The sequence below is a fragment of the Apostichopus japonicus genome, chromosome 7 (assembly GCF_037975245.1).
Source record: "Apostichopus japonicus isolate 1M-3 chromosome 7, ASM3797524v1, whole genome shotgun sequence".
In the NCBI taxonomy this organism is placed as follows: domain Eukaryota; kingdom Metazoa; phylum Echinodermata; class Holothuroidea; order Aspidochirotida; family Stichopodidae; genus Apostichopus; species Apostichopus japonicus.
Window position 1 is genome coordinate 12,841,801 of NC_092567.1, and position 17,800 is coordinate 12,859,600.

General features: G+C 40.6%; 1 long non-coding RNA gene across 1 annotated transcript in view; it reads left to right on the plus strand.

The window, feature by feature from the left end:
* Positions 1-4,153: 4,153 nt before the first annotated feature.
* LOC139969380 (uncharacterized) overlaps positions 4,154-17,800 on the plus strand; it is a 28,395-nt gene continuing 14,748 nt past the window's right edge. Inside the window, exons 1-2 of the long non-coding RNA XR_011793709.1 lie at positions 4,154-4,772; positions 6,200-6,439. This is a non-coding gene — a long non-coding RNA (uncharacterized lncRNA). The remainder of the gene's footprint in view (positions 4,773-6,199; positions 6,440-17,800) is intronic.

Consider the following 17,800-nt stretch of genomic DNA (forward strand, 5'->3'; position numbering starts at 1 on the left):
AATCCGATGCCGCAGTTGTATGGGCGGCCATATGTGTCACAATCCGCGCAACACAAAAGTTAAAAGAAGTTGGAAATTAACTAAGCCATAAAGCACTGCGCAGGAACGTTTCCGGTGCCATCTTTATCTAGCCTTACTTGGTAACAACATAATTTATTGGCTTAAGTTCCCGGGAACACTTCCTACAAAGCTTTAAGATCTGCAAATGATTGAAAACTTTGAGAAACTTGAGAAAACATGCGAATAGACCACCACTTCAAAATTATCAATGAGTGAAATCTTCAACACAGTTTTACCCATTAAAAAAACATTGACTATTGACCTCGTAGATCACAGAAATACACAGGGTAGGGAACTATCAGAATAAAAAAGTCCTTACCATTATAAGTTGACATTTTAGCGGAAAAGGTTCCTATAAATTACTTACTAAGTTGTGTCATCTCGACAATTCAACCGCTTTCTGAAAAGTGATTATATGACGACCTATCACATCTTGTCATTTCAACAAATTTCGGAACAATGGTAAATTGTTGACCTCTTTGCAAGAGTACAATTTGATTATGTTTTGAAAACTAGTTGAAATGACAACATATAAACGGCACATCTCGTCATTCGAACAATTTTCGGCGTAATGATTGACTTCTTCCTTACCCAGCAAGCAAGTCACCGGCAGAAGGGCGGATATCGACATTGGCGAGCCAACATCTTACCACCGTCAGCGGTTAAAAGATGGCACGTTGCCGTATAGCGGCTTGCTACCAATGGTTCGCCGGCGGTTAGTAGGCTTCATGCCACCGTCGGCATCAGGCTTACTGCTTGGCCTTTCCCGATAATAACGGAGGTTACACTCGTTAATACTCTCATTCATTAGAAAGGCAACTGATGACTTATATTGCAGACAATACACCCTTTCACTCTTCCACTGTTCCACCTTCATAAACGACCCCCCCCCCCCCTCTCTCACACCTTCGCAACAGGATCACAGGCATTGGGCCAGATATTTTCTATCCACTTAGCAGACTGTAACAATATAGATTGCACACTCGTGAAATACCTTTGATATCATCACTTATTATTGCACAACTGCTAGATAACAAAATCGAAACTTCAAAACGGAAGTTTTCATGAAGGAAGCCCGATAATATTAATAACAAGTTAATGATTTACTGATATATTTTAAAACTTCCCTTGCCCCCCCCCCCCTCCACTGCTCTATCTCTATATGTTTTAATAAACTGTCACGCACGCTAAATTTGCGTCTTTGTCTGACAGTGTATTTCCTCTAAGGTGGTGCTCAACATATTCTCGCAAAGTTCAGGTAAAAATCATTAAGGGCGGCAGATGAGGGATCAATCTGGGTGAATATAAATAAATAGGGGTTGCGTGTGGGACATGTGCCTTTGAATTAAAGACAAATACGAAGTTACCTCAAAATCTGGGGGGAAAATCCCCAAAGAATCCTCCCCCCCCCCCAAAAAAAAGGTTTAAAATTATGTGTAAATATATTTAATATAGTCGCTCATGATTGGTCGGAATCACTGGCGGATCCAAGGGGGGGCCAAGGGGGGCCATGGCCCCCCCCCAAAGGTGAGCCAAAAAGTGTTTCCGAACATCCGCTAAATCATATGATTGGAAATTAAAAAAATCGAGAGGAATAGCAGTGGTAGACTAGTCTAAACCTTTTCGTTTTCTGGTTTAAAATTAAATGCAGAGCTCCCAACTGTCCCGCAATTCGCGGGAATTAGACCCGCATTCTAACACCCAAACCCGCTGACCCGCACAAGCGTCCGAAAAAGCCGCATTGTAATTGTCAAGTATACATAACAAAATTTGCATCAAATTTTGACTTAGCAACCATCATTTCTTTAGCATTTAGCATAATAGAGTATAAAACCTCCTTTACAGCATCATTTGAACCTCAAATTTGCCTATAATTCTTTTCATTGGGGCGAGCAGCGAACATTTTCATGCCACGGGAAAGAATGAATTATCACCTACTATTCAATTTATTGATGTTACACACAAAAAAATGCATATTTCTCAGAAAATTTTGGGTGACAAAATCCTTTCTAAGTGCCACCATTTTACATGTAGGCACCACCAGGATTCCAAAAAAATTCAATTCAATTACAGTTTAACACCATTTTGCAGTTACAGGCTGGTTGTAAGAAATTTATAACCTATGAGAAATAAAATTTCTTGAGAAAGATGATCCCAACTTTGTTTTATAAATATTTTAGAAAATTACACCTGGGAAACATTTTTTTTTAGAAGTAAATTAACATCACCATTGTACACTTTTGTCGCACCAAATTGCATCTGAGGGCATTCAGCAATAGAAAATTTTCCAAAGGGGAGGGGGACACCCCCTCCCCTTAGACCCCTCCCCCATTTCACTATAATGCCACTTTGGCCCCTCCCAAACAAAGGCCCTGGATCCGCCAGTGGTCGGAATAGTTAAAAGGATTGTCTGGTGGCCCAAAGAAGTTACCTTAAAAAATAGTAAATAATTTTCCAAACATGTTGTCAAAGTATGAGAACGCTAATGTTGCGTTTGACAGAGAAACGATTTTTTAATCGTTATGGATAGACATTTCAAATATGATTTGAACAGTACAATACGTGACGTCAGCTCTGCCATAGCAGATTGCGTCATAACCCACCCTCCGCACAGTACCTATACGGTAATCACAACAAAAACAGCGTTTGTATACAGATAAATTTCTTCCTTAATTTCCGGTGAAATTTCTTAAAAATTAGATATGTTTTCAAAAACTCCTTGGAGTAATTATAGAATACAGGGCCACTCGATGATACTATCTGAGCATCCGGATTCGCGGATGCTCAGTCTCACCCCAGTACGTATGTGAGTAAAAAATGTCAAAGTCCCAGTTCTTTCTTTTTGAGTGGATGCGCGGATGCGTGGATGCGGAGTCAAAAATTTCCTAAGTCTTTTGCTGGTACTTCTGTGGTGGAATTTTAGAGGGCGACATACGTGTACGGACATGTACAGACACACCGCGCATCCGCGCATCCGGATGCTGGGAAGAGTTAATGAATGGCCCTGTATTCTATAATTTCCTAAGTCTTTTGCTGGTACTTCTGTGGTGGAATTTTAGAGGGCGTCACACATGTACGGATGCCTTTTAAGAACGACACACTATTAATGTGGAATATCTTCGTACATTCGGAACTTTCAGTATTGGAAATACGTGATGGTATATGTCGAAACTTTTTCGAAAATTATTTAAGTCCATTCCTAGTACTCCCGGGGTGGATGCGCGGATGCGCGGATGCGGAGTCAAAATGAAATACGTGATAAAATGTGTGAGTAAAAAATGTCAAAGTCCCAGTTCTTTCTTTTTGAGTGGATGCGCGGATGCGTGGATGCGGAGTCAAAAATTTCCTAAGTCTTTTGCTGGTACTTCTGTGGTGGAATTTTAGAGGGCGTCACACATGTACGGATGCCTTTTAAGAACGACACACTATTAATGTGGAATATCTTCGTACATTCGGAACTTTCAGTATTGGAAATACGTGATGGTATATGTCGAAACTTTTTCGAAAATTATTTAAGTCCATTCCTAGTACTCCCGGGGTGGATGCGCGGATGCGCGGATGCGGAGTCAAAATGAAATACGTGATAAAATGAAATACGTGATGGAAATTAGAGGGAGTCAAAATGAAATACGTGATGGTATATGGGGAAACTTTCGAAAATTATTTAAGTCCATTCCTAGTACTCCCGGGTGGATGCGCGGATGCGGAGTCAAAATGAAATACGTGATGGCATTTTAGAGGGCGACATACGTGTACGGACATGTACAGACACACCGCGCATCCGCGCATCCGGATGCTGGGAAGAGTTAATGAATGGCCCTGTATTCTATAATTTCCTAAGTCTTTTGCTGGTACTTCTGTGGTGGAATTTTAGAGGGCGTCACACATGTACGGATGCCTTTTAAGAACGACACACTATTAATGTGGAATATCTTCGTACATTCGGAACTTTCAGTATTGGAAATACGTGATGGTATATGTCGAAACTTTTTCGAAAATTATTTAAGTCCATTCCTAGTACTCCCGGGGTGGATGCGCGGATGCGCGGATGCGGAGTCAAAATGAAATACGTGATAAAATGTGTGAGTAAAAAATGTCAAAGTCCCAGTTCTTTCTTTTTGAGTGGATGCGCGGATGCGTGGATGCGGAGTCAAAAATTTCCTAAGTCTTTTGCTGGTACTTCTGTGGTGGAATTTTAGAGGGCGTCACACATGTACGGATGCCTTTTAAGAACGACACACTATTAATGTGGAATATCTTCGTACATTCGGAACTTTCAGTATTGGAAATACGTGATGGTATATGTCGAAACTTTTTCGAAAATTATTTAAGTCCATTCCTAGTACTCCCGGGGTGGATGCGCGGATGCGCGGATGCGGAGTCAAAATGAAATACGTGATAAAATGAAATACGTGATGGAAATTAGAGGGAGTCAAAATGAAATACGTGATGGTATATGGGGAAACTTTCGAAAATTATTTAAGTCCATTCCTAGTACTCCCGGGTGGATGCGCGGATGCGGAGTCAAAATGAAATACGTGATGGCATTTTAGAGGGCGACATACGTGTACGGACATGTACAGACACACCGCGCATCCGCGCATCCGGATGCTGGGAAGAGTTAATGAATGGCCCTGTATTCTATAATTGTACCAACTCCTTAAGCCGCCATGTACTTGAGCGGTGGTTCCGTGGTCTTTGTGTAACACAAGGTAAATTTTAACAGCAGACTCTGAGTTGTTCAGGCCATACATCGCGCTATCCAGCTCCAACGCGAAAAAATGTTCGCATGTAGGCTGTACTCAAACGTTGACAATCGGACAGTTCTGCGAAGCCTAAGCTTCTCAGTGCTATATTCTGCTCTGACAACGATTCGATCAATTTCTTCAATAATTTCCGGTGAAATTTCTTATAAATTAGATATGATTTAAAAAACTCCTTAAGCCGCAATATATGTAGTAGATCGGTGGTTTCGTGGTCTTTGTGTAACACAAGATAAGTTTTAACAACAGGCTCTTCGTTGTTTATACATCGCGGTATCCAGCTCCAGCGCGAAGAATGTTCGCGTGTATAGGCTATCTAACGTTTACAATCGGACAGTTCTGCGATGACATCGATCCCGCCAAGTTTCATCTTTCGGTTTAACGAATACTTTATAAGTTTCCTTTTACTGTTAATTTGATCCGTGAATTTTATTTCAGCGATTTCGAAGAACAGTTAATGAACTGTGGTTTGAGTGTGAGTGTACTATGTGAAACGTTATACAAGTACACCAACTGAGCATCGTAGTATATACGTTCGCGAGTATGTACGTTATATATATGAGGCAATTCAACGTGCTTACACGTGAGTTAATTTGCTGCGGAATTGGGAGTGCTAACTTCAAGTCGCCTGTTTTGCCTATCTGCAAGCACTACGTCAATCACCATATTGAAGCGTTCGAACAAACGGTACTTTTGGTGAGAAACTGGTGAATTTGAAAACCAGATTTCTACAAGAAGAAAACGTCGAATGGGGACAATTTTTACATGGTTAGAAAGAGAAAAATAATAACTATAAGGACAATGTATCAAAATCTTCCACCAGACAATTCCTTTAAGTCATCACCATAGAAACCTTCACTTCTAGGTTACCAAAATGTCTGCATCCATTCATTGCAACGAAGATATACTCGCCCTACATGTGCGGTGTTTATTCGAAAGTTTCTTCTATATATGATTTACCCAAATGGAGAAACATATTATTTAACAGAAAAGTTGTGCCCTGATCATTCGTGTACCATTTTTCAAATTGTAGACAAGAAATTAGTGTCCTAACCTAGTCGCGCAATTCACACGTCTATAGCTGTCATGGTTTGCGTATATTCATTCAAGACTCGTGAACTCGCGTCGTGAAGTTGGTATTAATTTACCCATTCCACGAATCGAATTCCGATTTCAATAGAACGGCTATACTAATATTGGATAACACAAACACGAACCCAATGGAATGTAGCGTATGTATCAAAAGTAAGGTTAACATATATGTGATCCAAGAATTAAAAGTAAAGCACAAAAACGCATCATGGTATGCAGATGACGATGTGTTGGTAGTGTCAGGTCAATGAATAACAAACATTAATCTGTTCTCCATTTTTCAGTGACGTCAATGAACTCATTCATGTTTTGACATGTTTAAGACCTATGGACCTTATCACTCTTCTGATTCAGTGTTTGTATTCCAACTTCCAATTAGCGATGGTCATTATTGATGCTGACGTCACGAGCAATCTGATTGGCTGAAAACTCCGTAATTGCAAACCTGTTTGGGAAAAGCAATTCGCAGCCCGGCTAGCATAGTTACCAATTTACTATCTTCTTTCGACGGGTCAGAGTCTACTGTAAGTAATTAACAGAAATACATCAAGTTTAAAGAGATTATCCAGGTTAGAAAATGTACGCTTTGATGATGTCACATTAAAATTGCAATAAAAGTTCGAAATTAAAACGGAACTGTGTACTTTATTCTAATAGAAGAGATCTGTGCACACAACTAACTCACTATAGTAGACTATATATCCAAACGTGCAAGTGATATGAGGCCTCGACGCCTCAACGTGAAATTAGTGTGAACTGTGCGTACGCATAAATTATTGAACACTGATCAAACTGAAGGTATGTGCGCGTAGCGCCCACCACAATGGCCTTGGTGGAAATCCTTTATCTAGTGGGTTCAGGGGCCCGCCTTTGGGCCCCTGCAGGGTGGGGTCCTTAGGCGAATGCCCAAAACGGAAACATTCTTAAACTTTGCATACAAGAATAAAATCATGTTGTTACAGATACCTACAACATGCACATATATGGTATCATATAGTACATTTTAAAAGCACTATGTTTGGTACAGTCACTGGGCAAATTCACTTTATCGGAAATATAAAATAAAGATACTTCAGGGCCATTGCCTGGTGTAGAATCCCTTTGGTGGCAGTTGAGGAACAACGAGAAACATGTATCTTCCAAATATTACATAGGCTTTGATGTGCGTATACATACCAGGGCCATTTTTAAGAACACGACTCATTTTGTCTTCTATCATAGCAGAGGGGTATCAAAATTAGTTTATCGGTCTATTTCTAAAGATATCTGAATAAAACAAACATACCAGGGTTAAGGTCATTTAGCGCTGAACCCAGATGAAGTGTTTAATGAGTGCCCCTGCAGCAGAAGACATACAAGCAGATGAATAAAAGAACTAGAAATGATTGGTTGGAACCCGTCTTAGGCACTCATGTAGATAAAGATAATAACATTATGAGTCACAGCCTAGGAAAGATATCCAGAGGTTTGTTTTGAGTCCCAGAATTCGGTTCATTCCTCAAAACCTGTTGAATTAACCATGGCTACTTTTCTAACAAAGATATTTGATTACCAACGAGAAGCTGCGTTCCTCTCAACTGACCTAGAGAATTGATGGTAGTGACATTTTGTCATTTACACCATTGGTGAGGAATTTCCAGCATGTTGTAGAAGAGACACTATCACTGTAACTTATGAATATCAAATGGTATCACTTATCTTTCCCTGGATATTCTTCATAACCCATTTCCACTCTTTTTGTTTAGAATGTATCACAGCAGTACGTGAACAAGAAATAAGGAAATGAAAAAGTAGTAAATTAAACGGTATATGAGATCTTCATTTGGCTAGATATCTACGGTACTGAATTATACAATAGGTGTGCCAGGGGGAAAGAAGCTTGATTGATTTGTGCTAAGCATGGCTCCTGCAGCTTGAATCACATGTCTGAATACAAAATGTGTGAAAGTTTCATTTTATACTGTTTGATATGGATATTACAGAGGATGGGACAGGGAGATACTCGTCCACATATCTACATTTGTACTTAAACAGAGGTTACTGCTACTAAGTAATGACCACACTATGACATCATTGGCAATGACATCATATTGAAGTTTACTTTATTGGTAGAGATCTGGTATTTGGTGCACAGACAGGTGTAGGGTTTCTGTTGTAGTGATTTACTGTGAATGACAAAGTATAAGTGATCTACTGGGACCAAGGGCGTAGGAACCGGGGGCTGTGGGGCGTCAGCCCCCCCACCCACTGAAAAATATGGGGGGCGGAAGTATCATTACGCCCCCCTCCCACCAATTCGCAAGTCAGAAAACCCCTTTTTCATTTCCAAATGAGAAAAAATCTCACTTGGAGACTCCCTCCCCTTAGACCCCTCCCCCAGACCGGCCATCAGTTTTCAGCCCCCCCCCCCCACTCAAAAGTGTCTTCCTAAGCCACTGACTGGGACCAATTAGAAGTTGGAAAAGTATAATCTTATGTTGATGGCTTGTAAATAGAAACTGTCAGTAATCTTTCAGCTGGGAGGTGTGATGTGGGGGCCTAAGAGGACTTCCTGTCTGTATGCATTATAGATCCTATGCATGTATGTATTTTAGATCCTCCTGCAAGCAGGAACTCGCGAAGAAGCCTCATTGGCTTATCAAAGCCGCAAGCTGACAAAAGTCAGTCTATTGCATTCATATTTAACGTCCATGATTATGAATTGTTAATTGTCAACAACTCTATAACTGGACGACATACTTTAATCTTAGAGTGACTCGAACCGGGGACCTTATGATTGGAAGGCACTAGTGTAAACCACTGAGCTTACACTCCACAACACTTTGTGCTAGTAGCTAAGAGATTGTAAATATGAATCTAGGTTAAAGGGAAGATAATGGTAAAATGCTTTCTGTTGTAATATCCTCTCCCTCAAATAGTTTGGTCCCCAAATGCAAAAGAAAAAGCAAGAACGTAGCAACATCAGAATAGGCTAACACAATAGTATCACATCTGATAACATGGATGATTGTAGCAAGGTGGACAATTGACATCTTATACAAATTTAACAGTGGTGAGCATCATTAAAAGAAACATTAATTAAGCAACAATGTCTTAATATCCTTGCAACACGTCTGATAAAAAACATGAACTTGTAATACATTGAACGATTAGACCAGATTACGATATGCAATCACACAATAAAACAATTTAAACAATTCACTGAGATTAGAACGGTAAACATATTGAGGCAGTATAATCACGTATACTATTACAATGACTGTACGTCACACTCAAACTGAAATGAATTGATGATAAATACTATAGAGTTGAAGTGCTATTTTCTACACAAATCGCAACATTATAGAAATTCAAGTACAGAGTTCAAAAGTCTGGATATTCATGAACTGTTTGCACACACACACCTGTTGCCCAATGAAGGTATATACAAAGGAGCCAAGAGCTCTGATGTCTGCCAATATACAGAACCAACGGTCCCAGCCATACTGCTTCACACATGGTATGATTATAATATATAATTCAGTTTAGCATGTACTGTATAATGTAACAAAACTAAGCATAATTAAAACAAAATGTCCCAATTATTTGGCTATGATGTCAAAAGAAGCAGCTAGAGCTTTAATCGACTGGACACCTGTGACGGTGCAATAGAATCATCAAAGCCAGATATTGCTCCAAACACATCAATATGTCTATGGTCCATGCCCATGCAGTGGCGGAGAAACAGGGGGGTTGGGGGTTTTAACCCCCCCACTTTTTGAAGAGGGGGGTTGGCCCACACAATCAACCCCCCCTAGTTTATGCCAGTAATGTTCTGTTATAGCCTATGTTATGTGAGCCAAATGGCATAATAAATCAAATTATTAAATTTGAAATTGTTAAAGTCATTTCAACCTTTTACCTGGTAGGCTACATCAACAATTAACGACCGAAAACCGAGTTAGAATTGACCCACACATTATTTCTAGCCCCTTTCCCCCACCTTGCGCATTGGAACTTGTAGCTCATAGCGCTAACTTCACCCCACAACAGACATACACAAAATAACGTTTTGTTGCTGTTGAATAGCTTTGGAACTGTATACACTTGCCAACTTCAACGAGGTGAAGGAAGGAAAAGAAAAAGAAGAAAGAGAGAAAAGGAGAAAGGGGTGGAGTAGAAAATACGGCAAGAAAACGGGAAGAGAAAAAGGAACAGTGACAAAATTATTCGAATTTGTAAAGCAAACAGCAGATATCACATGGTATCAGTGAGCATGAAAATGGCGTTCCACGATAAACAGCCTCCAAACCATGGGCGCAGATCCTGGTGAGGACAGCGGGACGCGTCCCCACCAACTTTTTCAGTAGTGGGGACATGATATACCGTGTCCCCACCAATTTTTCTTGACCAATAGCTGCATTTCAAGTTCCCCTGTATTGAACTTTGGCGCAGTTTGATCCAGCATTGTGCAAATGACATGCAGCAGTTCTCATTTTATTGTATTTTATCCAGTTGTTAAATATAGGACGGAAATTGCATTTGCGGCAGTCTATATTTGTTTTCTGGGAGAGGACCCCAGACCCATCGTATATAAAAAAGTCTACTTGGATTATTTGTCCCCTGATTTTCTTTCTGCAGACGCAAATGTATTTCTCCAAACTAAATTTCTAAGCCATGAGATCTAAAACTTAAGGAGGTTTAGGAGCATCATTAGGTCTGGGAAGTGTTATTTCCGGCGATCTGGGAGGTATATTTGCCCAAAAAAATCGTACGCTACGCGCGAACCCATGGTCGCGCTCCGCTTAGATTGTGTCATAGAACAGACACGCGTCCCCACCATTATCCAAGACTGATCTGCGCCCATGCTCAAAACTGTTGATGTGTGTAGTGTTTGGTTTCGGAAATATCTGGTATATTTTTATTTCCTTCAACGAAATTTTTTAGTAGCCGTCTGAATTTTCGAAAATTCCCTAACCAACATTCTTCATCATACTTCATCATACTCGTGCAATTTTGACCCATCTGTTAGGGTTTGAAGGAGGTTATTCTATATCGGTTGTCCATAGATGATATTTTGTGCAACCTTATTGTAACGATATGAAAGTTTGTATACTTGTATGACACCACTCTGTGGTTGTCAAGCGAAGCACGAGAACGTAATTAAATTTGTTAACTTTATCAAGCGTTTATTTGCCTTCATTGTGTCAGTTTGAGCACAGAACGTGAAGATCACAACATGGTGTCAGAAGTGAGTGGTTTAATGACCAAAGTATAGGGTTTTGTTTAACGTCCAAGGTCACAAATTGGCGATCTTGTATGATCAACCTGAGGGTAATATCCGAATCTAGGCTATTTTACGTAAGCGTGTTAGGCTGCCGTAGCATTTAATACAGTTATTGCACGTGTAGACGTTAAAGATAACGTACAGTAGGCCTTTGCACGTACAGTATAACATTGGTGATTGCCGTGTTTATGAACATAGCCTGTGTGGAGACGTTTCCGAGTATTGCGTTGTATTTTGTGTGAAAATAAATGATAATGATACTGAAACAATTTACAGCGGGTATCGTCTAGAAGGGTTGCTAAATAACGTTTCGTGTTGACACCACAGAGTCAAAGTAAAGTCGTCACAGTGAAGTCGACAGTACTAAAAGAGTTATTTTGTGATAGGCCAAACTCCCAAAGTACATAAAAGTAATTGAAAAAAGTTAAGGTCTGTTTTTCAAATTCAAGGTCATTGTTAGATCAGACTTTAGCCAAAAATGAGTACTATTACAGTGCCATTACCACAAAACTTGGACCTCAGGGGTAATTTGAAGAAGAACTGGGAGAAATTCAGATTGTTGTGGGATAGTTATGTCACTCTGACTGAGTTGGATAAAAAAGATGAGAAAATCCAGGTGGCAACATTTGTAACTTGTATAGGCCCTGAGGCATTGGAAATCCACAACAATTTGCCATATGAAAATGCTGTAGATCGTACAAAAATTGCAAAAATAATGAGCTTATGGGAAGCATACTGTATTGGGCAGACAAACGTAATCTTTGAAAGATACAAGTTTAATAACTGCACTCAGGAACCGAATGAATTGTTTGACGAATTTGTAGTGAAACTGAGAATTTCTGCATCCTCGTGCGAATATGGCACACTAAAGGATCAAATGATTCGAGATCGTATTGTATGCGGCATAGCTAGTAGAAATACTCAGAAAAAATTATTGCAAACAGCAGATTTGGATCTCCCAAAATGTATTAACATTTGTAAGGCGGCTGAGGTGGCTGCAGCACAAATAAAAGGTATGAGTGATCAAAGTGCTGAAGTCCATGCTGTCAAGTACAACCCAAAGACAAGATGCCACAAAGGTAAATGGGTTGAAGACTGTAGGTACTGCGGAAGAAGTCATGAGGCAGACAAAATGAAATGTCCAGCATATGACCAATCTTGTTCGAAATGTGGAAATATGAATCATTTCGCAGTGAAATGTAAAACCAAATGGAAATCAAAGAAAAAGTCAGATTTTCATAAGAGTCATAAGAAATCAGTCAAACAGGTTGACTTGAGTAGTGAAAGTAGTGACGAAAAGGCACAATCTTCGAGTGAATCAGTTCTGTCTGTAACATTACAGGAAGATGTTAACAATGTTGATATAAACAGAGTGAGTCCATATGTGACCAAATTATATGCCACGTTCCAAGTTGAAGGATCACTTGCAAAGTTTCAAATTGATTCAGGGGCATCATGTAATGTGATACCTGAAAGGTATGTCCCTGAAGGCACTGAGATTAAAGAGTCAGACCACAAAAATCTGAGCATGTACAACAATGATCCAATGCCAATTGTGGGGACTTGTAAACTGAGGTTGAGAAACATAAAGAATATGAAGAAATATTCTGTGCAGTTTGTTGTTGTGCAAGGAAACAAGCAAGTGCCACTTCTTGGATCGCGGGCATCACAGCAAATGAAATTGATTAAAGTGTTGTATGAAAACATAGATAACAAAGCAACTGAAAGTTCTGAAATTAAAGGGGAAGTAAAGCAAATAGAGAAAACTAACTTACCTCTGATAAAAGAAAATGTGATAAAAGATTATCATGATGTATTCACAGGCCTAGGGTGTATGCCAGGTAAAGTACACCTGGAAACTGATCCTGATGTCATGCCAGTTATTATACCACCAAGACGTGTTCCACTATCTATAAAACCTAAGCTTAAAGAGGAGCTGAAACGATTGGAAAAATTGCATGTGATAGAGAAGGTTGATGAACCCTCTGACTGGGTGTCAAGTCTGGTTAGCATAATCAAACCCAGTGGTAAACTGCGTGTTTGTATTGACCCTCAACCATTAAATAAGGCTCTAAAACGGGAACACTATCCGTTACCTGTTATCGAAGATATTTTGCCAAGTCTTAATGATGTAAAGGTATTTAGCAAATGTGATCTGAAAGAAGGATTTCTCCAATGTGAGTTGGATGAAAGTTCTTCCAAGTTGACCACATTCCAAACCCCATGGGGGAGGTACAAGTATAAACGCATGCCGTTTGGAATCTCCCCAGCACCTGAACTCTTCCAACAAAGGCTAGATCAAAACCTTGAAGGGCTCGAGGGTGTTCATATCATAGCTGATGACATATTGGTCACTGGCAAAGGGAAAACAGAAGCCGAAGCAGACAAAGATCATGACCGAAACATGACTAAGCTGCTTGCAAGATGCAGAGAGAGATCTATTAAGTTTAACAGAGATAAGTTTGAATTTAAGTGCAAAGAAATCAATTTTATAGGGCATGTCGTTACTAAAGATGGTCTTAAAGTCGACCCAAAGAAAGTTGAGGCAATTGTTGATATGCCTAAACCAACCGACATTGCTGCAGTACAACGGTTCGTTGGAATGGTGAAATACTTGTCTAAGTTCCTTCCAAGCTTATCAGACACGTGTGAACCGATTCGACGTCTAACACATAAGGAAGCGAAATGGAGCTGGGGACAAGACCAAGACGCAGCATTCAAGGAGGTGAAGTGTAGCGTCAGCAGCACACCAGTATTGAAGTACTTCGATCCGCAAAGCGAAACTGAAGGTCAGGGAGACGCATCGGAAAAAGGAATCGGTTTCACACTGATGCAACAGGGACAGCCGGTAACATTTTCGAGCAGAGCGTTAACCACCGCAGAGACTCGATACTCACAAATTGAGAAAGAACTTCTTGCGTTAATCTTTGGTTTGGAGCGAAACCACCAATTCACCTACGGACGCAAGATAAAGCTTTGGACAGATCACAAGCCATTGGTTTCAATCTCTAAGAAACAAATCACGACTGCCCCAAAGCGCCTCCAAAGGCTACTTCTAAGACTGGTGCAGTATGATGTTGACATTGTGTACAAGCCGGGAAAGGAAATGTATCTCGCAGATACATTATCGCGAGCCTTCCTACAGAATGAGGAACGATCTGCAGTGGAAGTCGAGGCAGAAAGTGTAAACATTATAGACTTCCTTCCGGTATCTAAAGCAACTCGCAAGCAAATTCAGGACTCGACCAACAGTGACCCCGTCTGTCAGAATCTGAAACGATACATTACAGAGGGCTGGCCTGAAGACAAAAAGCTATTGCCAACCGGAACTAGCCCATACTTCCAAATTCGCGACGAGCTTTCCATCCATGATGGTATCATATTCAAAGCACAGAGATGTGTCATTCCTACACCTCTGAGAAGGGACATTAAAGAAAAACTTCACAACTCACACACTGGTATTGAAAGTACGCTGAGGAGAGCGAGAGATACGGTTTATTGGCCAGGTATGAGTAAAGAAGTCAAAGACTATGTTGAACAGTGCAGTATCTGTAATACATACCGCACTCAGCAAACCAAAGAACCATTGGTGAGCCACGACATACCAGATCACCAGGGAGAAAAAGTTGGTGTCGATATTTTCACCATCGATGGTACAGATTATCTCTGTATTGTGGACTATTTTTCGGATTACTTCGAAGTTGACACACTCTTAAACAAGAAAGATGCGCCGGCAGTGATCAAAATCATGAGGCGATATTTCTCTACACATGGTATACCAGTTACAGTTCAGTCAGACAACGGACCACCTTTCTCCTCCCGTGAGTTCGCTGATTTTGCGCAATCATATCAGTTCGACCATGTAACCAGTTCGCCGCTCTTCCCACAAAGCAATGGTAAAGTCGAAAACGCGATAAAGACCGCTAAGAACTTGATCAAGAAAGCGAAGCAGGATAAGCAAGATTTCTATCTCAGCTTGCTTAGCTGGAGGAATACTCCTTCAGAGGGTCTGTCGTCATCGCCATCACAACGTCATTTTAGTCGAAGGACTAGAACAGTTATACCTACTGCCAAGAAACTTCTCACACCTAAGGTTGTGAAGGAAGTCAAGCAGAAGAAAAAGAAGAGAAATGAAAAACAAGCACGATATTACAATCGTAGTGCTAAGCTCCTTCCAGAACTGAACAAAGGGCAAACAGTACGCGTTCAACCATCAGGACGAGAGAAAGTATGGGAAAAAGCTAGCGTTGAAGAACTCGTCAACAAACGCTCCTACAAAATCATCACAGAAGATGGACGTGAATTCCGTCGTAATCGTAAACATTTACGAGCTACCAAAGAACCGCTGATTGACAGAAGCGAGCTGTTCTATGACGTAAATGACTCACAAAACGCACTGCCGACCAGCAGCGATTGCAGCAACAACGATGCAGCACGTAATGAGAGTTCATGCACAACTCAAGAACCAGAACCATATTTAAGAAGAAGTCAAAGGAACCGTAAGCAGAGACCCGATTGTGTTTGCTGTAAATGACCTATATTAGGCCATTGATGAGCACTTGTAAGCGTTAAGTGTTTGTAAATATGTTTTAATACTTTTAAGGGTAAGAAATATGATTAGTTTAGAAAAAGGAATTAGAGTTTAAAAATAGAAGTTAGATCTAAGAAAGTTTTCTTTTAAAGAAGGAAGGGTGTAACGATATGAAAGTTTGTATACTTGTATGACACCACTCTGTGGTTGTCAAGCGAAGCACGAGAACGTAATTAAATTTGTTAACTTTATCAAGCGTTTATTTGCCTTCATTGTGTCAGTTTGAGCACAGAACGTGAAGATCACAACACTTATGGGTATGTTTTGAAGTGAATTTATTCACGAGAATTGTGAATTTTCAAATTCTGAACAGTGGGGCTGACGGATTTTGTGGGCCGCGATGAAGAATCACCTACAAAAGCAATGATCCACAGGATATGTGATGAAGTCGAACATGATGTGTGACTGGTGACAATCTTCAAAAAGATTATAGATGAGAAAAAAAGTATTTGGAAAAAACTTGGTTCTCAGGCAAAAGTGTACATATGGTTGGCCAGTTTCAAGCCAGAGAAGTGCCATTTCCGGTGATCTGGGGGTACCAAAACCAGAAATTTGCTTGTACGCTGCGCGCCAACCAATGGTGGCGCTCCGCCTAGATAGTAATACGCCCCCTTCCCCCCCCCCCCGGGTTAGAAAATCCTGCATACGCCCCAGGTTAAATACAGCTTTTCAAGGCCTGGGCAGTGCCATTTACTGCAATCTGGGAGGCAATATTTGCCAAAAAATTCTTGTGCACTTCGCGCCAACTTATGGTGGCGCTCCACTTAGATAGTGAGCCAGCAGTTATGACTTTTTATTTCATCAATGGCCTGCAACCCCCCCCCCCCCCCACTTCTGACAAGAAATCTCCGCCACTGTGCCCATGCACCCACTGAAACTGTAGATGATGTAACAAAAGACGATTTCTATACAACATTTCAGGGACTCAGGGTGTGTTGGATCACATACACAAACATGACATGCTGGTTGTTACAGGCGATATGAATGCAAAAGTTTTAGACCAGAATAACCAATACGATAGGGTAATGGGTAGCCATGGATTGGGCACAAGAAATGATAACGGAGAACGGCTATGCAGCTTGTGCGATTTCAACAAACTTGTGATCACAGGAGCATTATTTCCCTATTAGAGAATTCACAAGGCCACGTGGGTGTCACCAGATGAGAGAACATCTAATTAGATTGACCATGTGTTGATTAACAGGAGATTTAGAAGCTCAGTTCTAGACACTAGAGTATTGAGGTCAGCTGATGTTGGAAGCGACCACTACCTACTATGTACCACAATAATGTTAAAGCTTAAGAAGGTAGGTAGTGAAGAGAATAGAAAACGTGCGTGCTAGATATGATACCGACTACGAAAGAATGAAGTGAGGGCAAAATTCATTACAACCGCGACGAACATGTACCATGTACTGGAATAATGAAGTAAAAGGGTGCAAAAATATTGAAAATGATCTCGACAATAGTCTGGACAATCGAATGTGCGGCACCTATCAATCGAATGTTCGTTGCAGATCAGTCGAATGTGCGGTACCGATAAATCGAATGTGCTGTACCGATCAATCGAATGTTCTGTACCCATCAATCGACGGCGGAACAGATGAATCGATTGTGTGGTACCGATAAATCGAATGAGTTAACCGATAATTCGAATGTGCGGTACCGATCAACCAAATGTTACGTACCGATTAAACGAATAATCGGTAGCGCTCAATCGAATGTGCGGTACCGATAGATAGAATGTGCGGTACCGATCAATCGAATGTTACGTATCGATCAATCGAATGTGCGGTACCTATGAATCGAATGTGCGGTACATCTCAATGGAATGTGCGATACCGAACAATCGAATGTGCGGTAGAGATCAATCGAATGTGCGGTACCGATCAATGTGCGGTACCAATAAATAGAATGTTCGGTACCGATCAATAGAATGTGCCGTACCGATAAATCGAATGTGCGTTAATTATCAATCGAATGTGAGACAACGACCAATCGAATGTGCGTTACAGATAAATCAAATGT